This window comes from Aquarana catesbeiana, linkage group LG10, assembly GCF_042186555.1.
Source record: "Aquarana catesbeiana isolate 2022-GZ linkage group LG10, ASM4218655v1, whole genome shotgun sequence".
NCBI lineage: Eukaryota > Metazoa > Chordata > Amphibia > Anura > Ranidae > Aquarana > Aquarana catesbeiana.
The window spans coordinates 56,386,349-56,410,354 of NC_133333.1; the positions used below are offsets into that span (position 1 = coordinate 56,386,349).

Sequence of the window (24,006 nt, forward strand, 5' to 3'; positions counted from 1 at the left end):
CACTGTAAGCCCTCACAGGGCCCTGCTGTGAAATATTAGATCAAGAATTGTAATTACATGCCCCTGTTGAACAGGAGCTGAAAAATTAGGCCTTGGGCACTGGTGCCACAACACTGCAACCCCTCACAGACACTCTAGTTGGAACGCAGGAACGAGCCCTGCTGCAAAGTATTGCTTCAAAAATTGTAATTACACGCCCCTGTTAGACAGGGGCAGAAAAATTGGGCCTTAGGCACTGGTGCTGGTGCCACAACACTGCAACCCCTCACAGACACTCTAGTTGGAATGCAGGAACGAGCCCTGCTGCAAAGTATTACATCAAAAATTGTAATTACACGCCCCTGTTAAACAGGGGCTGAAAAATTGTGCCTTAGGCACTGGTGGTGGCGCCCAGAACCAAAAATGTTCTTACAAGCTATCAGCGTGATGATTGAGGAGGAAGAGGATAATTACTCAGGGATAGTCACTCAGCATCAGCATAGGCAGTCTTTGAAGGGATCTGAGATTTCAAAAAAAATTATTCGGTTACATCAGCATCAGGTGCTTGGTAGCTGGTGGTGATCCAAGACTCATTCATTTTTATGAAGGTCAGCCGATCTACCGAGTCGGTGGACAGACGCACCCTGTGATCGGTTACCACGCCTCCAGCAGCACTGAATGTGCGTTCCGAAAGAACGCTGGATGCAGGACAGGCCAGTAGCTCAATTGAATACTGTGCAAGCTCTGGCCAGTGATCCATCCTCAAGACCCAGTAACCCAGAGGATTTTCGGTGGGAAAGGTGTCCAAGTCTGATCTTGCCCCTAGGTATTCCTGCACCATGTAAAACAGACGCTGGCGATGGTTGCTGGAACCGATCATACCTTGGGGCTGCGGACCAAAAAATTGTCTGAACGCATCGGTCAGACGGCCACCTTCTCCACCGCTCCTTCTTTGACTGACCGAAGCCTCAGCAACACGTTGTCCAGAAACAGGAGTTTGTAACCTCCCAGTCTCTGGGAACGCGTTGCACAGACCTTTCTGCAAGGCCTCCCGAAGATGTTTCATCCTCTGCTCCCTCTGCGATGGCAAGATAAGGTCCGCAACCTTACCCTTGTAACGTGGATCAAGGAGGGTTGCCAGCCAGTATTGGTCCTTCTCCTTGATACCACGAATACGAGGATCCTTACGCAGGCTTTGCAGGATCAGGGAGGCCATGCAGCGTAGGTTTGCTGAGGCATTCGGCCCGGAGTCCTCTGGGTCACTAAGAACGACATGGTCCGCAGCCACCTCCTCCCAGCCACGTACAAGTCCATGTGTTTCTTGGGACTGATCCCTTAAAGACTGCTGCTGATGCTGAGTGCCAGGCTCCACCTCCATACTGACACAATCTTCCACCTCCTCCTCCTCCTCTTCCTCCTCATCCTCTTCCTGTGTGATCGGCGGGCACGCAGGAACACTGTCTGGATAAAGGGGGCCTTGAGAGCTAAGGAAGTCCTCCTCTTCCTGCCTCTGTTCTGCCTCAAGTGCCCTGTCCATTATTCCACGCAGCGTGTGCTCCAACAGGTGGACAAGGGGGACAGTGTCACTGATGCATGCACTGTCACTGCTCACCATCCTCGTGGCCTCCTCGAATGGTGACAGGACAGTGCATGCATCCCTGATCATGGCCCACTGGCGTGGGGAAAAAAAAACAAGCTCCCCTGACCCTGTCCTGGTGCCATAGTCGCACAGGTACTCATTGATGGCCCTCTGCTGCGTGTGCAGCCGCTGCAGCATGGCCAACGTTGAGTTCCACCTGGTGGGCATGTCACAGATTAGGCGGTTCTTGGGCAGGTTAAACTCCTTTTGGAGGTCCGTCAGCCGAGCACTGGCATTATATGACCGGCGGAAATGCACACAGACTTTCCTGGCCTGCCTCAGGACATCCTGTAAGCCCGGGTACCTGCCCAAGAACCGCTGCACCACCAAGTTAAGGACGTGAGCCAAACAGGGCACATGGGTCATTTGTCCCTGTCGGAGGGCAGAGAGGAGGTTGGTGCCATTGTCGCAAACCACCATTCCTGCCTTAAGTTGGCGTGGCGTCAACCACCTCTGAACCTGCCCCTGCAGAGCTGACAGAACCTCTGCCCCAGTGTGGCTCCTGTCCCCCAAGCACACCAGCTCAAGCACCGCATGGCATCTTTTGGCCTGCGTACTTGCGTAGCCCCTTGAACGCCTACGGAGCACCGCTGGTTCCGAGGAAGAGGCCATGGAGGAAGAAGAAGAGGAGGGGGTGGAGGAGAGAGGTGTGTCACAATCAGCATTTTGGAGGCGTGGTGGCGGAACAACCTCCAACACTACTGCACCTTGTCCTGCATCCTTCCCAGCTGCCAGCAGAGTCACCCAATGCGCCGTGAAACTTAGGTAACGTCCCTGTCCATGCCTGCTGGACCATGAGTCAGCGGTAATATGCACCTTACCGCTGACCGCCCTGTCCAGCGAGGCATGGACATTGCCTTCCACATGCCGGTAGAGAGCCGGAATCGCCTTCCGTGAGAAAAAGTGGCGTTTGGGTACCTGCCACTGAGGAACCGCACATTCCACAAACTCACAGAAGGGGGCAGAGTCTACCAACTGAAAAGGCAGCAGTTGAAGTGCTAGCAATTTTGCCAAGCTAGCATTCAACTGCTGGGCATGTGGATGGCTGGGAGCAAACTTCTTTCGGCGGTGCAGCAGCTGGGGCAGGGAAATTTGCCTGGTACAATCTGACGTCGGTGTACCAAAAGCAGATTGCCCACAAGTACTTGGCTGTGACACACCTAATTCTACACCTTCATTCCTCTCACTGCAGGTCTCAGAGAGGACTGAAGGTCTAGTGGGGTTGGAAATCTCAGCTGATGAGGAGCAAGGAGAGATCCTCTTTGTTCTTTGGTGTGGGTCTTTTAGATACGCTTGCCAACGAACTGCATGGCAGGTCAACATATGTCTGGTCAAGCATGTGGTACCCAAGCGGGAGATGTTTTGGCCACGCGAGATACGCTTGAGACATATGTTGCAAATAGCAGCGGTGCGATCTGATGCACTCGTCTCAAAAAAGGCCCACACCAAAGAACTTTTTGAATAACGCGCAGAGACTGCAGCGCCCTGCACATGTGGAGCTTTGGGGTGTGATGCAGTCAATGTGCTGCCCTTAGGCTGGCCCCTGGAGGGCATCCTGCCTCGTTGGTGATGTGCCGCCGCCGCCTCCTCCTCCTCCTCCTCCTCCTCTCTCCTATCAGGCACCCACGTTGAGTCAGTGACCTCATCATCCCCTCCCTCCTCATCACTGGAGCAAACCTGGCAGTATGCTGCAGCAGGGGGAGCATGACTGCCAGATTGCTGTCCTTCTTGGGCACCCCCTCTGTCCGTGCTCATGTTACTGCCTTCATCGAGCTCAGTATCGTCATCAGAGCCTTCCAAACGCTGGGCATCCTCCTGGAGCATGTACCCAACACTGTGGTCAAACAGTTCGAGGGAATCCTCATGAGGACATGGTGGAGCTAGGGAAGGAGTCACTGATGACATTGAGCTGAGGGAAGAGGCCGCTGCTTTGCCAGACAAAGCACCCTGGGCATGGGTGAGAGAGGATGAGGAGGATGAGGACGGCTTGGTCATCCACTCCACCAAGTCTTCCGCATGTTGCGGCTCAACACGGCCAGCTGCCGAAAAAAAGGCCAAGCGTGTCCCATGGCCACGTGCTGATGAGGATGCACCGTCTCCACGACCAGCACTAGACACAGAGCCTGCTTGCCCTCTCTTATTGGCTTGTGACTGTCTGCCTCTCCTTCTTGGCCTTCCAGACATACTAATGGCCTGTAGCTGCACTAAGCTGGGATAGAACACCTGTAATTTTCTTCAGGTAGCTTTATATACTGTAACCAGACAAGCCTGCCTGTCAGTAGGAAGATAACAGGAACGGATCTAGCTGAACACTGTGAGCAGGACGCACTGTACTAAATGTAAATAGTCTAGCTGCCTGACCGTGGTACTAATAGGATCAAATAGAACACCTGTCATTTTCTTCAGGTAGCTTTATATACTGTAACCAGACAAGCCTGCCTGTCAGTAGGAAGATAACAGGAACGGATCTAGCTGTACACTGTGAGCAGGACGCACTGTACTAAATGTAAATAGTCTAGCTGCCTGACCGTGGTACTAATAGGATCAAATAGAACACCTGTAATTTTCTTCAGGTAGCTTTATATACTGTAACCAGACAAGCCTGCCTGTCAGTAGGAAGATAACAGGAACGGATCTAGCTGAACACTGTGAGCAGGACGCACTGCACTAAATGTAAATAGTCTAGAAGATAACAGGAACGGATCTAGCTGAACACTGTGAGCAGGACGCACTGCACTAAATGTAAATAGTCTAGAAGATAACAGGAACGGATCTAGCTGAACACTGTGAGCAGGACGCACTGCACTAAATGTAAATAGTCTAGAAGATAACAGGAACGGATCTAGCTGAACACTGTGAGCAGGACGCACTGCACTAAATGTAAATAGCAGGAATGGATCTAGCTGAACACTGTGAGCAGGACGCACTGCACTAAATGTAAATAGTCTAGAAGATAACAGGAACGGATCTAGCTGAACACTGTGAGCAGGACGCACTGCACTAAATGTAAATAGCAGGAACGGCTCTAGCTGAACACTGTGAGCAGGACGCACTGCACTAAATGTAAATAGCAGGAACGGATCTAGCTGAACACTGTGAGCAGGACGCACTGCACTAAATGTAAATAGCAGGAACGGATCTAGCTGAACACTGTGAGCAGGACGCACTGCACTAAATGTAAATAGCAGGAACGGATCTAGCTGAACACTGTGAGCAGGACGCACTGCACTAAATGTAAATAACAGGAACGGATCTAGCTGAACACTGTGAGCAGGACGCACTGCACTAAATGTAAATAGCAGGAACGGATCTAGCTGAACACTGTGAGCAGGACGCACTGCACTAAATGTAAATAGCAGGAACGGATCTAGCTGAACACTGTGAGCAGGACGCACTGCATTAAATGTAAATAGTCTAGATAGAAGATAACAGGAACGGATCTAGCTAAACTGAATACAGTGTATATATATATATATGCAACACCTGGGATGCATATATATACACAATACACTGTAAGTGCAGCTAACTGACTGACTGTTCTGCCTAATCTATCTAACTCAAATCAAATGACACTGTCTCTCTCTCTATCTCTCAGCAAACCGGAACACACACTACACAGGGCCGCCGTGCAGGCGGCCTTATATAGTGTGGGGTGTGTACTAAATCCCCTGAGCCATAATTGGCCAAAGCCACCCTGGCTTTGGCCAATTACAGCTCTCTCTACTGACGGCGCTGTGATTGGCCAAGCATGCGGGTCATAGTGCATGCTTGGCCAATCATCAGCCAGCAATGCACTGCGATGCCGCAGTGAATTATGGGCCGTGACGCGCCACACGAATTTAGCGCGAACGGCCCATATCGTTCGCAATTCGGCGAACGGGCGAACAGCCGATGTTCGAGTCGAACATGGGTTCGACTCGAACACGAAGCTCATCCCTACTTGACACAAAAAACACACACAAAGATTTTCAGGAGTACAAATAAAAATCCCAAAAACCAAAAATAAGCCTTGAAAAAAATACAAACCAAAAAAAAAAAAAATAATCTGACTTAAAAACCAAAAAAAAAAAACACAAAATAATGTTGTCAGATGTGACAAATCAAAATATATTGAGGGAATCCCGATAAATAGTAAAGAAATAAGTTTGTGAGAAGTGTGTGTGAATATGAGCAGCAAAACTACTTAATTCTTGTCACATTATAAAGAATTGGTCGGAATTGACGCGATCGGACTTTGTTGTCAGAAAATTTTTTATCTCCTGCTCTCCAACTTTGCGTGTCGGAAAATCCAATGGAAAATGTCCGATGGAGCCCACACACGGTCGGAATTTCCGACAACACGCTCCGATCGGACATTTTCCATTGGAAAATCCGACCGTGTGTACGGGGCATTATTTTGGATGGGGCAGAAAGCGGCGTGTTATATCCACTTTATAAATATACTGAAAATTTAGAAAATTTGTATTCAGAATTCAGAATACAAAACATTCAAATGCAAGTGTGAGCAAAAAGTGTGAAGCCTTCTAAGAGCTGTCCAATTTTTATTAATACAATTAATTTTCAAATTGTACATTTCTATCATGTAATATTATGCCATACTTGCCAACAGTCCTGATTTTCCCGGGACAGTCCCGATTTTGGGACCCTCGTCCCAATCGGAGCTCGCCCTGATTAATTTCCCGGGATTTTGCCTTTGTCCCGGGAAAATCCGGAATATTTTAGGAGAAAACGGTCGGCGGGCTACAAAAAGATGGCTGCCGCCGTTACGAGGATTATTTCCCCTTGTGTTCAGTGGAGAGGGGAGGGGCAGACAATCAGCCTCTCCCCTGAACACACATACACGAGAAAGCCAGGAAATGCCAGGAAAACTGTAGCTGCCGCGCTGCTGGGGGACACAGATCACTCTGTAAGTGCCGGTTCACACAGGGGCGGCACGACTTGCAGGTCGCCTCACCGAGACGACCTGCACACGACTTCGGCGGCGACTTACAAAACGACTTCTGTATAGAAGTCAATGCAAGTCGCCTGAAGTCACCCCAAAAATACTACAGGAACCGTTTTCTAAGTCGGAGCAACTTGCGTCACTCCTATTAGAACGGTTCCGTAGTACAGAATGGGAGGCGACTTGTCAGGCGGCTAGGTCGCCTGACAAGTTGCCCCTGTGTGAACCGGCACTTAGGAGGGCTCCGCTGCTGCTGCCAGGGACACTGAAGTAAGGAGGGCTCTGTTGCTTGGTGACATAGATCGTTCTGTAAGGAGGGCTCCGCTGCTGCCAGCTGCTGGGGACACTGAAGTAAGGAGGGTCTGTTTCTGGGGAACACAGATCTGTAAGGAGGGCTACCCTGCTGGGGGACACCAGATATAAAGGAGGGCTCCGCTGCTGGGGACACCAGATGTAAAGGAGGGGCTCCGCTGCCAGGGACATAGATCTGTAAGGAGGGCCTCTGCTTCTGGGGGCACCTGATGTAAGGACAGACTCTGCTGGGGGCACCTGATGCAAGGACAGACTCTGCTGGGGGCACTTGATGCAAGGACAGACTCTGCTGGGGACACCTGATGGCAGGCGTAGTGGCAGGTGACACGCTCAGGGGTCCCACTGATTCTGGATTATGGTGAGTTGAACGATTTAATTCTATATTACAATGTAATAATAGTAATAATGCGCTTCAATCATCCTGACACCACAACAACCATGGTGCTGTGGTGATTGAAGGGCTAACACCAGGTGTTTGGAGTATTTTTATATGCAGATTTGTTAAACTCTGGCATACACATTTCTATTGTGGTGTAGGATCTGGGCCTGCTGTTCCTCCATCCCTCTTTCCTTCCTTCTCTCTCCTTCCCTCCTTCTTTCCTTCTCTCTCCCTCTTTTCCCCTTTCTTTCTCCATATCTCATTCATCTCAGACTCTAACCACACCCCCATTTGAGCCATGCTCATATAAGCCATGCCCACTATTTCATGTAAACCACGCCCATTTTTTGTTGCGGAGCACTGAGCATGCCGCATTTTTCTTTTTTGCTATGTCGAGCCTACAAACGCACGCCTCCGCCCCCAATTATAATAAGACTCCACCTACAGCCAAAAAAGTGTCACTATTAATTTTTTTACAATGTTGGCAACAATTATACTGTTTTCCAATTTTTCATTTCCCAGTATACACTGAACAATGTGACCAGAGAGCAGGAGGAGAGGATGCCAAGGGTAATCTAATCAGTGAGCGGGAGTATGGGAGAGCACACCAAGGGCTCTGTGATTAGTGAGCAGGAAGTATAGGACATCCGGGGCCATGTGATCAGTAAACAGGAAGTCCCAGACAGCAGGAAAAAAACTAGTCCTCACAATATACTAAAGTTTAGAAGGAAGATTAATAAATTATAAAAAAAATATCATTCCTATTTTTTCCTGGATTATCTCCCATTACAGGGGGTCCCCGGGTTACAAACAAGTTAGGGACTGTAGGTTTGTTCTTAAGTTGAATCTGTTTGTAAGTCGGATCAAGTACATTTTTTAAGTGTAGCTCCAGCCAAAAAAACTATTTTTAAGCTTTTTGGATAGCATAGGGAATGGTTAACACCCCTGTAACATTTGTTTTGCTGTCTGTGCCCCTGTTCAAAAGATTTCACCTCACTTTCTATCCCAATGACAAGTGGATTTTGAAAATTTTGGGTTGTTGTGAAAACAAGCCTTGGTGATAAAGCATCAGTGGAGGTACCTTTTTCCCATAATAACACTTACAGGAGTGAATTTCCCTTCCCAAGAGTAGATTTCCTCTCACTTCCTGTTGTCTCCCTCCGTTTGTAAGTAGGAGTCGTTTGTAAGTCGAATGTTTGTAACTAGGGGACCGTCTGTACATTAGTAAATAACATGTCCAACGGGAATGGCAATGCGACTCAGTACACATCTAATTCAAGGGTGAATACTGCTGCACAAAATGTGAGCAAGTTGTTTCCTTTGAAACCCAGATTCTGAATCTAAAGAAGCAACTGGCAATGCTGCAAAGCATCATCAACAGGAAAGAAAGTTTTGACTGTGCCTGTCATGTGCTGGCAAGAGCTAATATAGAGGAGGGCGGTGACATGGAGGTGCAGGCACCAGAGCAGGGTAGTTGGGTGACAGATAGAAGATGGGGTAGAGGGAAGAGCATTAGCGAGGCCAGTTCTGAACTGTCACATCCCAATAAATATGCCGGTTACATGATTCTGGGAATATCAGTTCCGGAGTGGCATTGCTGCAGCAGAGTGCCTGTCCTAGCTGCCTGGGGAACAACTCCTCCAACGAAGATGCAGGCAAGGTTACATAAAATGATAGACAGGTATTGATTGGTGGTAGGGGACTCAATATTTAGAAGGACAGATAGGGCAATCAGTCACAAAGGCCATGATCTTCAAATAGTATGTTGGTTGCCGGGCGCTCAGGTTTGGCACACTGCAGAGCAGTTGGAAAGATTGTCGGGTGGGGCCGGGAAGGCGGCAAAAAATGTTAAAATAGCTGCCAATTATGGGGAAAAAAAGATCTCAAAATCACTTTTTCACAAACTTAGAAGGACAGGATCCAGTGGCATACCAAGTGGGGGGTGGGCTGCCCCGGGTGAACCCCGTCTGTGACTGAAGCAGTGACAGCGCTGCGGGGCGGGTTTAGGCAGTGGCACGGTGACAGGCAGGTGAGAGCAGGGAGAGGCAGTGATGGGGGCGGGGTGACACCACTCCACCAACCATCCCCTTCTCTCGCAGCCGCGGGCTGTCTGCGCAGTCCCGGATGTCACACAGGCTCGGCTGAGCAGAGTGAAGCTGCCTCCCCCTCCTCTCTGTTTATGTGTACACAGCGGGAGGAGACTTGCTGCACATGTGCCACGCTTATCTGAGGTACTGAATGGAGGGGGTCTGCACTGAAGGGGGTGTCTGCACTGAAGGAAATGGGATCTCCACTGAAGGGAGGGGGACTGCACTGAAGAGAGGGGGACTGCACTGAAGGGAGGGGGACTGCACTGAAGGGAGGGGGACTGCACTGAAGGGAGGGGGACTGCACTGAAGGGAGGGGGACTGCACTGAAGGGAGGGACTCTGCACTGAAGGGAGGGACTCTGCACTGAAGGGAGGGACTCTGCACTGAAGGGAGGGACTCTGCACTGAAGGGAGGGACTCTGCACTGAAGGGGGATGGTCTGCACTGAAGGGAGGGACTGCACTGAAGGGGGGTCTGTGTAACATGCAGGGGGTCCAGAGCTGTGGGGGATGTATAATGTATAGGGGTCCAGAGGTGCAGGGTGCTGTGTAATGTAAAGGGGTGCAGGGGGCTATGTAATGTAAAGGGGTCCAGAGATGCAGGGTGCTGTGTAATGTAAAGGGGTCCAGAGGTGCAGGGTGCTGTGTAATGTAAAGGAGTCCAGGGGGCTATATAATGTAAAGGGTTCCAGAGGTGCAGGGTGCTGTGTAATGTAAAGGGGTGCAGGGAGCTGTGTAATGTAAAGTCCAGAGGTGCAGGGTGCTGTGTAATGTAAAGGGATCCAGAGATGCAGGGGGCTGTGTAATGTAAAGGGGTGCAGGGGGCTGTGTAATGTAAAGGGGTCCAGAGGTGCAGGGTGCTGTATAATGTAAAGAGGTCCAGAGGTGCAGGGGGCTGTGTAATGTAAAGGGGTCCAGAGGTGCAGGGTGTTGTGTAATGTAAAGGGGTCCAGAGGTGCAGGGTGCTGTGTAATGTAAAGGGGTCCATAGATGCAGAGTGCTGTGTAATGTAAAGGGGTCCAGTGATTCAGGGTGCTGTGTAAAGTAAAGGGGTGCAGAGGGCTGTGTAATGTAAAGGGGTCCAGAGGTGCAGGGGGCTGTGTAATGTAAAGGGGTCCAGAGGTGCACGGTGCTGTGTAATGTAAAGGGGTCCAGAGGTGCACGGTGCTGTGTAATGTAAAGGGGTCCAGAGGTGCAGGGTGCTGTGTAATGTAAAGGGGTCCAGAGGTGCAGGGTGCTGTGTAATGTAAAGGAGTCCAGAGTGCTGTGTAATGTAAAGGGGTGCAGTTGGCTGTGTAATGTAAAGGGGTCCAGAGATGCAGGGGGCTGTGTAATGTAAAAGGGTCCAGAGGTGCAGGGGGCTGTGTAATGTAAAGGGGTGCATTTGGCTGTGTAATGTAAAGGGGTCCAGAGATGCAGGGGGCTGTGTAATGTAAAAGGGTCCAGAGGTGCAGGGGGCTGTGTAATGTAAAGGGGTCCAGAGGTGCATGGTGCTGTGTAATGTACAGGGGTGTAGGGGGCTGTGTAATGTAAAGGGGTCCAGAGGTGCAAGGTGCTGTGTAATGTAAAGGGGTGCAGGGGGCTGTGTAATGTCAAGGGGTACAGAGGTGCAGGGTGCTGTGTAATGTAAAGGGGTCCATAGGTGCACGGTGCTGTGTAATGTAAAGGGGTGCAGGGGCTGTGTAATGTAAAGGGGTCCAGAGGTGCAGCTGTGGAGAGGGGGTACACAGTAATGACAAAGATATTGGGGTATGCAGGGGGCACAGTGGGGTGTATTTACATTTTAACGTGGCGGGGTGCCAGATATAGGATCTGCCCCGGGTGCCAAATTCTCTAGGTACGACCCTGACAGGATCTAACTTTTTGCTTATAGGGCATTTCTGGTGAGTAGTTATCGAAAAGTAGGGCATACATTTACAGGAACTCGAGGCTTTTTGCCAAGAGGAATGGGCAGCTTTACCATCAGAGAAGATAAAGAGCCTCATCCACAAATACCACAAAAGACTTCAAGCTGTCATTGATGTTAAAGGGGGCAATACATGTTATTAAAAACTGGGGTATGTAAACTTTAGATTAGGGTCATTTGGGTAGTTTCTGTGATTTAAAAAGAGTAAACATAGTTGATAATAAATAGCTTCAGCCAAATGCTAACCATGAGTGAAAAACGTTTTTGTGTCATCATTTAAATTCTCTGAAAAATTGCCAATAATCATAAATTCTGCCAGGGTATGTAAACTTATGAGCACAACTGTATCAAATGCCTGCTGGCGGTTTCTGTAGTCTGGGGACACCCGTTTTTACATATTTTGGGAATGCCCAAAGATGAAAGAATTTTGGATGATGGTAGCCGAATCTGTCAAAACAATCACAGGTGTGTCTCCTGGAGAAAACCCGGAAGCTTTCCTATTACATAATACCCCTCTATCCATTAAAATATACAGAAATGTATTCCTAAAACCTCTCTTAACTGCAGCGAAGGCATGTATCCTGGCATTGTGGAAGAGCACTACCCCTCCAACCAGATCACATTGGCTAGCCAGGATAACGGAAATCCAACAAATGGAGAACCTTTTGCAGCGAGCAAGATGAGAACTATTGGAAAGTCTGGACCCCTTATTTAATTTAAATGAGGAGCGACCAGGTCCCCCCTCCCCCCTTTTTTTGTTTCCTCCTCCCTCCCTCCCTTCTTTCCTCCCCTTTTTTTCCCTCTCATTTCTACCTTTTTTCTACCTCCTGGACTTAACTAGGGTTCTGCTTGGTTAAGAAAATTATAGAAAAAGGTGAAAACGGTGTTGCTCGCTGATGCTCACAGAGTAGATTCAATAAAACATTATATAATGTAATACGTTAGCTAGGGGATATAGGAACAAGGGATTATTACGGTGCTTGGGTCAGATATGCAGAAAAGAAAAGAAAGGTTTAAAATAGCAAAGTAGCAAACTTTATTTATTAGTAACAATACAAATATACAATAAACATTCAGATTGTTTACACTTAAAATCAACTTATATAGTGCGTGCGACCCAGAGGTATAATCAAGTGGGCCGGATGGTGATGGCCATTGAAGTGTGGGCTCAATTTCCTACATGTTTCGCCAAGACAACTACATGGGGTGCCAGATATTTATCGACCAATGTGCTGGCAGATTCAGTGAGACACTGTCGTCCGGACACGATTGGACGGCCCGGAGGGTGATTGAGAGATTTATGGAGTTTAGGGAGGGAGTAAAAGGTGGGGGTTGTAGGTTCTTTAACACTGAGAAACTTCCATGTGTTGGAATCAATAGTGCCCTTTTGGTAGGCTCCGAATATCAACTGATGGTATTCGGATACAAAATGGTCGATAAGTGATTTAGAGATTGAAATACATTCTTTTGCCAGGTTTACTGCGTGCCCCCTGCAGGCACAATATACGGCGTGGTTTGCCCCGTCCCCCTGAGGTGACACATTTCGTGCCCCCCCCCCCGGGTGTCGGTTTTTCAGGTACGTCTGCGCTTCTGGAATCTTCGTGGCCACCTCTTTGCATGATAGCCCAGCCACAATAATTCACTACTCAGTTGCACATTATATTTTGTACTGCTAAATATTTCTGTTTACATATTGTTTTCTGTACTCCTATATATAGACTTCTATATACCCAATTTGAGCTCTTGTTCCCTGAGGAAGCCAATGTCTTGGCGAAACATGTAGGAAATTGAGCCCACACTTCAATGGCCATCACCATCCGGCCCACTTGATTATACCTCTGGGTCGCACGCACTATATAAGTTGATTTTAAGTGTAAACAATCTGAATGTTTATTGTATATTTGTATTGTTACTAATAAATAAAGTTTGCTACTTTGCTATTTTAAACCTTTCTTTTCTTTTCTGCATATCTGACCCAAGCACCGTAATAATCCCTTGTTCCTATATCCCCTAGCTAACGTATAACCTTTTTGGGATGAGGTGCCACATCTAACTGTACCTTCTAGCCACAACCATATTTTCCCATTATATAATGTAATGATATTTCAACACGGAAGTACCGTATTTATCGGCGTATAACACGCACTTTTTTCCCCTTAAAATCAGGGGAAAATCGCGGGTGCGTGTTATACGCCGATCCCCTGCGATCCTGACCTGTCAGAATTAAAAAATCGCTGACCGCGATTTGAAAATGGCGCCGCCGGCGCCGAAATACACAGTGCCGGTCCTCGGCTCTTCTCGGCGGCTTTCGGTTTCACTCGAGCGCCGCCCGAACCTAGCCGAGTATACTCGGCTAGTTTCGGATAGCTCCGCTCACCGTCCGAGTGGAACCGAAAGTAAACGAGAGCCGCCGAGAAGAGCCGAGGACCGGCTCTGTGTATTTCGGCGCCGGCGGCGCCATTTTCAAATTGCGGTCGGCGATTTTGAAGCTCACAGGCTTCAGCAAGGCTGGACTGGGGCAAGGCTGGACTGGACACTGGGGAAGGCTGCACTGACATGGCTGCACTGACATGGCTGCACTAGCAAGGCTGCACTGACATGGCTGCACTGACATGGCTGCACTAGCAAGGCTGCACTGACATGGCTGCACTGACATGGCTGCACTGGCAAGGCTGCACTGACAAGGCTGCACTGACATGGCTGCACTGGCAAGGCTGCACTGACATGGCTGCACTGACAAGGCTGCACTGACAAGGCTGCACTGACAAGGCTGCACTGGGCAAGGCTGGACTGGGGCAAGGCTGCACTGAGAAGGTTGCAATGATGGGCATTTAAATGTAAGTTTTTTTCCCTTCAACTTCCCTCCTAAAAGTTTTTTTTCCTTAAAATTCCCTCCTAAATTGAGGTGCGTGTTATACGCCGGTGCGTGTTATACGCCGATAAATACGGTATTTCTAAAGACAAGTCTTGTTAACCATGTGATTAGCTCACTTCATATTGAATGGTATGTCACGGTTGTTAACTGTTGATCTGTGCAATTGTTATGCTGTTTCTGAAAATAAAGAGTTTATAAAAAAAAAAAAAAATAAATGTTTAAATATATTAATAATAAAAAGGCAAGGTGAAAGCATATTGGCCCTATAAAAGATAATCAGGGGAAGTTGGTTATAAATGTCAAGAAGGTGGCAATTGTATGAATTACATTATTCTCCTCAGTTTTCAATGGAAAAGGAGGAGGGGTATAATAAACAAGACTGCATTGTTAGTAAGGCAGGTCATACAGGTTTTATTTTCTTTTGTTTAACCAGTGGGTTGAACAAAGGAAAATGAACCGATTCCACCAACCACACATTCAAAGTGGATGGGGGGAATCCATCCTGTGGAGTTATTTTACTTGGACAGTAAGGAGACTTCCCTGTTGTAAGAATACACTCATCGGCAACACCAGCTATAGCCAACTTGTACAGAAGTCGATCAAAATATTGACTTCTGTACAACCAGCCTGCCCGTAGATGGATCAAAATTCTGCTGGGCCTTGCTGAGCAGGCTAAATTTTCAATTCATCTGTGGCTGGCTTAACACAGCACAAAATGTGCCCTTGTGGCCAACAGAAGTCAGTGTTCAAAAAAGACTTAAAAATCTCAATATAAAGTCACCTGGACAGAAGGCTTACACACGAATGTACTAAAATAATTTAGCCATGTTATAACCAGACTCTTATTTCTAATCTTTAAGGACAGCTTACTGATTGGAATGGTACCAGCTGACTGGCGAAAAGCTGAATATTGAAAAAGGTGCCAAGATTTACAGGGCCGATCCTAGGGTCACAGACGCCTGGGTGCAGATATATTTCTGGCGCCCCCATATGGGCGTGGTCATCTTACCTACTACTCCCCTTTATAAATGTTTCTATGGCAACGACTCAAACACAGAGATGCTCCCCTTAGAAGTCTTCGTTACCCTAGGATCCTCCCATGATCTCTTAACAATAAAGAAAATACAGGAAGAGAGTACACTAATGAGACCTGGAAGGGAGTCTCTCTAATGCACACACAGAGGGCTGTCTGTTAGAAAGAGCCCCTAGACATAATACGGTCAAAGACTGCAGACATGTTACAAGAGACGGTCAGAGACTGCAGACATAATACAGGAGATGGTCAGAGACCGCAGAAATAATACAGGAGATGGTCAGAGACTGCAGACATGATACAAGAGACGGTCAGAGACTGCAGACATGATACAAGAGACGGTCAGAGACTGCAATCATAGTACAGGAGATGGTCAGAGACTGTAGACATGATAGAGGAGATGGTCAGAGACTGCAGACATAATACAGGAGATGGTCAGAGACTGCAGACATAATACAGGAGATGGTCAGAGACTGCAGACATGATACAAGAGACAGTCAGAGACTGTAGACATGATACAAGAGAAGGTCAGAGACTGCAATCATGGTACAGGAGATGGTCAGAGACTGCAGACATAAGGCTGGATTCACACCTATGCATTTTTAGTGCTTTTTGCATTTTGCAGATTTGCACTGCAGTCCATTTAACATGGTTTCCTATGGAACATGTTCTGTAGTGCAAATCTGCAAAAATGCAAAAAGCACTAAAAATGCATAGGTGTGAATCCAGCCTAATACAGGAGATGGTCAGAGACTGTAGACATGATACAAGAGATGGTCAGAGACTGCAATCATAATACAGGAGATGGTCAGAGACTGCACACATAATACAGGAGATGGTCAGAGAATGTAGACATGATAGAAGAGATGGTCAGAGACTGCAATCATAGTACAGGAGATGGTCAGAGACTGCAGACATAATACAGGAGATGGTCAGAGACTACAGACATGGTACAGGAGATAGTCAGAGACTACAGACATGGTACAGGAGATAGTCAGGACTGGGGACATGGTACAGGAGACGGTCAGAGGCTGTAGACATGATACGAGAGAAGGTCAGAGACTGTAGACATGATACAAGAGATGGTCAGAGACTGCAGACATAATACAGGAGATGGTCAGAGACACCGCGGGGTGGAGAGCAGATGGAGACAGGCTTTGGCAGGAGTGAGAGACAGAGGAGGAGAACACATCAGGCACAGACAGCCCCCCCCAGCGATGTCACTGCCCGGCTGGTCTTTCTCCACACAAAGATCAGCCACTCCGATCTCCGGCGGCCGCTCTCCTTCTCTGATAGGAGGAGGGAGGGGGACGGGCTTGAGCCTCGAAAAATACAGCGGCAGCGATGAGGGAACCGTCTCTGGACACAGAGAGGAGGAGGAGGGAGGGGAGCGCTCTGGCGCTTCAGCGCCCCACCTCTCTGGCGCCCGGGTGCACTGCACCCCATGCACCCCGCCTGGGATCGGCCCTGAAGATTTATAAATGAAAACTACAAACCAGTCAGCCTAACATCAATAGTATGTGAACTATTGGAAGGAATGATGAGGAACCATATATAAGAATTTTCTGATGAAAATAGTATTAATAGCAACCAGCATGAATCTATGAAAGATTATTCTTGCCAAACCAATGTGTTGATTTTCTATGAGCAGTATAGTCAGTGTTATCTGGTGCTCCAAATGGAGGAATCCTTAGGGGTATGGTCTGTGGCTGTAATAGCTGGGTGGTGATGTATCCATCGGTTGGGTGGTTGGAAAAGAAAGGGGTATTAAAGGTTAAAAAGGAAGGCAGCCATCCTTCAGAGTGAGTCCGGAACTCTGCAAGACATGTAAGGAAAAAACAGGGAGGGGCAGGCACTGACCTGAGTGTAGTATTAAAATGATGACTTTAAAAGGATAAGATTAAAAACACTTACAAGATGACAGAAGATGCATGCTTGTCAAAGTAAAGTGCAGTCCTGGCATTCCATATGGCTCTGCGGGTCCCACCACTGTTCCGGATAGCTGGAAAGGATTGAGCAGCTGGCTGTAATAGATCAGTGTGTTTCTCTAGGAACCAGGAAGCTCTACACTGACCAGCGCGGACCGTGGAACAGGAAGTGATGTCACCTGCGTCTCATTGGACCAAGGCAGGACTGAAATCTTGTCAATCAGGGCTGCAGTGGTGAAGGCTACGCGCTCGGAGCTGGCTGCTCCTTCTATTGGCCTGCTGCCCTCTAGAGGAGGACAGCTATATATACACACAATGGAGAGCATGTAGGTGTGGGCATGGAACTAGAACGACCAGTAGAACAAACAGTAAAAATTTAGGGCAGGTGAAGCAGGGGTTAACAGTCTTGGATTGGCTAAAAAAATAAAAAGGATACACATGGTAATATTTGAAGCATAATTCTCTTCTATAGGTATAGAAGCCTATCGTTAACCTCTTCAATAGGCTTCTATACCTATAGAAGAGAATTATGCTTCAAATATTACCACGTGTATCAGTTTATTTTTTTTTGTACATTTGTTTTTTAGCCAATCCGAGACTGTTAACCCCTGCTTCACCTGCCCCTTGCTATAATTTACTTTTCCCTAAATTGTTTACTGATTGGCCTGCTGGTCATTCTAGTTCCACGGCCACACCTACATTATTATTATTATTCACGATTTATATAGCGCCAACAGTTTACGCAGTGCTTTACAATGTAGAGGGGGGACAGCACAATTACAGTACAATACAGAAGGGACAGGAGGGCCCTGCTCGTAGAGCTTACATTCTAAAGGGAGGGGGTGGTGGTACAAAAGGTAATAGATGCAGGGAATGATTTGATGGGGTTGTTAGGTGGGTGTGGGATAGGCTTCCCTGAATAAGTGAGTTTTCAGGGATCTCCTAAAGGTGGACAGGTTAGGGGCTGATCGGATATACCAGGGCAGGGAATTCCAGAGAATGGGAGAGGCTCTGGAGAAGTCCTGAAGAAGAGCATGAGAGGAGGTAACAAGGGAGCTAGAGAGCAGGAGGTCCTGGGAGGAGCTGAGGGGGCGATTTGGGCAATATCTGCAGATGAGGTTGGTGATGTAGCTGGGGGCGATGTTGTGGATGGCCTTGTATGTTGTGGTTAGCATTTAGAATTTTATACGGTGGGGTAGGGGAAGCCAGTGGAGGGATTGGCAGAGAGGGGCAGCAGTCACGGATCAATTAGTGAGGTGTATTAGTCTAGCAGCAGCATTCATAACAGACTGAAGGGGGATAGCCTGCATAAGGGTAAGGCTATTAAGGAGAGAGTTGCAGTAGTCAAGGCGGGAAATAATCAAGGAGTGAATAAGTTGCTTTGTGGTGTCATTAGTCAAAAAGGGTCAAATTCTCGAGATGTTGCGGAGATTCACACCTATGCATTTTTAGTGCTTTTTGCATTTTGCAGATTTGCACTGCAGGATTTAGCCAGTAATTGGATGTGGGGGCTGAAGAAGAGGTCAGAGTCAAGGATGACACACAGCACCCTGGCATGTGTGGAGGGACCAATGGTTGTGCTGTTGATCTTAATGGTAAAGTCACGGGGGTAGGTACCAGGAAGGAGGAAATAATACAAGCTCAGTTTTAGAAAGACTGAGTTTGAGAAAGTGGTGTGACATCCACCAAGTACATGCTCTCCATTGTGTGTGTATGTATATTATATATATATATATATATATATATATATATATATATATATATATATATATATATATAGCTGTCCTCCTCTAGAGGGCATCAGGCCAATAAAAGGAGCAGTCAGCTCCGAGCGCGTAGCCTTCACCACTGCAGCCCTGATTGACAAGATTTCAGTCCTGCCTTGGTCCAATGAGACGCAGGTGACATCACTTCCTGTTCCACGGTCCGCGCTGGTCAGTGTAGAGCTTCCTGGTTCCTAGAGAAACACACTGATCTATTACAGCCAGCTGCTCAATCCTTTCCAGCTATCCGGAACAGTGGTGGGACCCGCAGAGCCATGTGGAATACCAAGACTGCACTTTACTTTGACGAGCATGAATTTTCTATCATCTTGTAAGTGTTTTTAATCGTATCCTATTAAATTCATCATTTTAATACTACACTCAGGTCGGCGCCTCCCACTCCCTGTTTTTTCCTCTGATATTCTATGAGGCAGGGCACTGTAATCTTGATAGAAGAAGGTCTGTAGACTTGGTATACCTAGATTCTCCAAAACATTTTATACAGTACCCCATAAATGCTTAATTTACAAATTGAGGTCCATTGGCATTTTGTACCTGGATAGAAAACTGGTTACTGGAGTGTGTCCAGAGGGTGGTGATAAATAACGTATCTTCTGAATGGTCTGGAGTTGTAAGTGGGGTACTCCATCGCTCTGCCCTGAGACCAATTCTGATTAACTTGTTTATAAATGATACAGAGTTTGGAATAAATAGTTCAGTCTCAGTGTTTGCTGATGATAGAAATAATTTCACAACATATATATGTAAAGTGCTGCATAAATTGACAGCACTATATAAGTACCTGTAATAAAATAAAGTAAAACAAACAATAGGACATAGCAATTTTATAAGACCTAGTTCAAATAGAAGGTTGGGCAGCTATATGGCTGGTGAGGTTTAATGTAGAACATTTTAAAGTAATGCACTTGAGGGCTAAAAATGAATGCAAGTTACTCCCTGGGAGTAGAACCTCTGGGCGAATCAAGGATGTAAAAGGGATCTGGGTGTCCTAGCAGATCACAGGCTCAACAATAGCATGCAATGCCAAGCTGTAGCAAGCAAAGCTAGCAGACTATTAGCATGCATTAAAAAGGGTATTAACCCAAGAGATAAAACTATAATTCTGCCACTTTACAAAACTTTGGGTCAGCCACATCTTGAGTTGGCCGTCCAGTTCTGGTCACCAGTCCTCAGGAAGGATGTGCTGAAAAGAGATAGGATTACAATATACAAATATCTAAATGGTGATTCTAAATGTTAGTGCCATAAACACATACACACACACTGAACTGGATTGATCGGTGTCTTTTTTTAACCTTACCAATTATGTAACAATGTAAAATATTTTAATATATTTTGTTATACTACACTGCACCTTACTATACTCCATATATGTACACATTCTTTATTTCTCAACAGGTGTGACATGTTAAAGATTTTTATTGTGGCACATATGTGGGGGTTTAACATTGGGATGTTGTAATATTCATTTGCTCAGGGTGAATTGTTTTACTGTGAGATAAAAAGTTAGCCAATCTTGATCACTGAAATAACTTCTTTTTGTTCACTTGGTAAACAAAACAGAGAATTTTCTGTTGTCTAGGACTAGGAGTTGTGTATGCGATATCCAATTTGTGTCCTTGGTGTGCTGTGAATGCGGTCTATTTTCAGTGCTGTCTATGCTATTATTTATTCTGTGTGTAGCATCTGTTCCTTGTATAGTGAGTGTGATTATGATGTGTGCACTCTGTACTGTGTATCTTCTGTGTATGCTGACTGCACTCAATGCTGTGTATACATCTTGGGCTGGCCATACACGGAGCAAATTTCTTTCCTGAAACCACTGGTTGCAGTAAAGACATTTGCTCGATTCCCCCATCAACACAGGTGGGCCATTGTCTTCTCCCGGGGAAAGGCAGTGATTATTGCTAGCGGATATAGCAAGAGAATCCAGCAGGCTGGTTGTACCCAAGTTGCTTGATCAATCAGCTCGGTACATTCAGTCTGCCCATTGATGTTTTGAATCTCAATTTGAACCATGTATGGCCAGCCTACTGTGTGTATTTTGTGCTGTATGCACTCTATGTTGTGTAAGCTTTGAGCTACATACACTATATTACCAAACGTATTGGGACGTCTGCCTTTACACGCACATGAACTTTAATTGCAGCCCAGTCTTAGTCCGTAGGGTTCAATATTGAGTTAGCCCACACTTTGCAGCTATAACCGCTTCAACTCTTCTTGAAAGGCTGTCCACAAGGTGTCTATATGAATGTTTGACCATTCTTCCAGAAGCGCATTTGTGAGGGCAGCCACTGCCACTCTAATTCAGCCCAAAGGTGTTCTATCGGGTTGAGGTAAGGACTCTGTGCAGGCCGATCAAGTTCCTCCACCCCAAACTCGCTCATCCATGTCTTTATTGGCGTCCCAGTACTTTTGGCAATATAATGTCGTTACATAGGTTGAAAATAAAAAAAAATAAAAAACACACAAAAGTGTATCTAGTTCAGTCAAACAAATAGAAAATCTCCATATATACAATCCTATACACGCAGCTGATCTAGACGAAAGCAAAAAGAAAAAACACAATAAAGCATGATCCAATTTGCTTTGAATCTCCCCCAGGAGATTCACTTGTATCAACTACCCCTGGTGTTATTGCCACTAAATATGAGTATCCAGTTATATTTTGTCCATTTAGTAATTTATCTAGCTCTTTTTTAAAGCAATTTACTGAGCTGGCCAGAATCAGTCATTGAGGGAGTCTATTCTACAATTTCACAGCTCTTACTGTGAAGAAGCCTTTCGTTATGTGACTGTTAAATTTGTTTTCCTCCAGATGTAAAGAGTGCCTCCTTGTCCTCCATAATGACCTGAAAGTGAATAACTCTACACCAAGTTCACTATATGGGCCATTTATGTATTTGTACATGATGATCATATCCAACCTTATTCACCTCTTCTTAAAAGAGAATAAACTCAGTTCAGCTAATCTTTCCTGATAGCTGAGCTCCTCAATGCCTCTTATTAGTTTGGTTGCCTTTCTCCAGTTCTTTGATATCCTTTTTTGAGTATTGGAGCCCTATATGCTGGTTATATTTTGTTCTTTGTGAGCGCTGTGTTCTGTTTGTTCTGTACTGTGGTTGAACTGTATTGTGTTTTGTGTTTGCTCTGTGCTGTGTACAGCAGTAGGGGTAGTTGATCTAGGAAATATCTAATGCCCCTAGGGGATCAGGAAGATTTTTTTCCACCTGCTGAACCTTGCTTCATAAGAGTTCTTTTTTCCCCCTTATGGATCAACTGTGGGTATAAATGTCTGTTTATGGAGGTTTTCTGTTTATATTATTTTTTTTTTCTATAGGTTGAGCTAGATGGACTTGTGTCTTATTCCAACTGGACTAACTATGCAACACTGGGGTTTATTTACTAAAGGCAAATCCCCTTTGCCCTACAAGTGCACTCGCTGTAAATTCAAGAGGAACATGCAAGGAAGAAAAAAACCATTTTTGCTTGTACATGATTGGATGATGAAATCAGCAGAGCTTCCCCTCAGATTTACACGACTGCACTTGCACTATGTTGTGTGTGACCTGTGTTTTATGTTCTGCACATACTTGCCAACATCTTCATCCCAGTCCCCGGTAGACTGTCACCACCACCCTTGGCCCTCCCATATCACATCCTTCTTCCCAACATTCCCCCCAGATCACGCATACTTTTTGGGCGATCCCACCCATATCACACCCGCATTCACAATGGTCCCACCTCTAATTGTTGGGAACGCGCCTGTTCACAACCACAATCCCCTCATTAATACCTTCAGTAATTAAAAAAAAGGCGATGCTGTGATCTCAGGACACAGCCCAATTATACTTTAATTGAGCTGAAATGTTAATTTTAGATACAGTAAATACATTCTTAGAATTCAAAGTGCATGCAAGTAAATGTTGTAATCCAATACTTACCATATATACTCGAGTATAAGCCGAGTTTTTCAGCACATTTTTTATGCTGAAAACCCCCCATCGGCTTATACTTGAGTGAGGGCAGGGATACCGGGCATTAGGCTGCTTGTCCTGGGGCTTCATTGAACTGGGGCTGCAGCGCTCCCCTCTCTCCCTCCCTTACACAGCGGGAGACCGCTGTGTCTCGGAGCTGACTCTGAAATTTTCGGCCGCGCTGTGACAAATGTCCCGCCCATTCCTAGACCAGCTTGTGTGATAGACGCAGTGTTCTGTCTATCACATGAGCTGGTCTAGGAGGAGGGTGGGACTTTTGTCACAGCACGGCCAAAAATTTTAGAGTCAGCTCCGAGACACAGCGGGAGATGTCCGCTGTGCAATCCAGGTACTGACTGCTGCTGAGACTGCATGAATGGGCACAGTCACTACTACTAAGGCTGCAATGACAGGCACAATGAGATGGCAATGATGGGCATGAGACTACAATGATGGGCATGGTGAGGCTGCAGTGATGGGCACAGTGAGGGTACAATGATGGGCACGGTAAGGTTGCAATGATGGGCATGGTGAGGCTGCGGTGATGGGCACAGTGAGGCTACAATGATGGGCACGGTAAGGCTGTAATGATGGGCACGGTAAGGCTGTAATGATGGGCACGGTAAGGCTACAATGATGGGCACGGTAAGGCTACAATGATGGGCACGGTAAGGCTACAATGATGGGCACGGTAAGGCTACAATGATGGGCATGGTGAGGCTGCAGTGATGGGCACAGTGAGGCTAAAATGATGGGCATGGTAAGGCTGCAATGATGGGCAGTGAAGCTGCATTGATGGGCACAGTGACGCCGGCAGCCTCTGTGTTTTGCGTGCCGCGCCGCATCCTGAAAATTTACCAGTAGCTGCTGCATTTCCCACCCTAGGCTTATACTTGAGTCAATAAGTTTTCCCATTTTTTTGTGGTAAAATTAGGTGCCTCAGCTTATATTCGGGTCGGCTTATACTCGTGTATATACGGTAGCTCCACACCTAAGAAAAGAATGAGAGTGATGGCATATGGGTGCTTTTAGTGCCAGAGGCAAACATGAAAATATGCCATTAAAAGCTCTCAAAAAGGTACAGCATCTCCTTGGTGGTCCTTTCAGGTTAATGGGTCCTGTTTCAGGAAAACAGGAATACCACCAAAAGAGCAAAATGCATTT

General features: G+C 46.6%; 1 protein-coding gene across 12 annotated transcripts in view; it reads right to left on the bottom strand.

The window, feature by feature from the left end:
• Nucleotides 1-24,006, bottom strand: part of LOC141110703 (galactoside alpha-(1,2)-fucosyltransferase 2-like) — a 341,918-nt gene that overhangs the window by 14,829 nt on the left and 303,083 nt on the right. For 4 of the 12 annotated variants that reach the window (XM_073602224.1, XM_073602229.1, XM_073602227.1 and 1 more), the window contains one exon: nucleotides 19,980-20,048. The exons of 7 other annotated variants lie outside the window; for them this stretch is intronic. The gene's annotated coding sequence lies outside the window, so the exon portion shown is untranslated. Of the gene's footprint in view, nucleotides 1-19,399; nucleotides 19,523-19,979; nucleotides 20,049-24,006 lie in introns of all 12 variants that reach the window. One more of the 12 variants, XM_073602223.1, reaches the window with a different exon arrangement.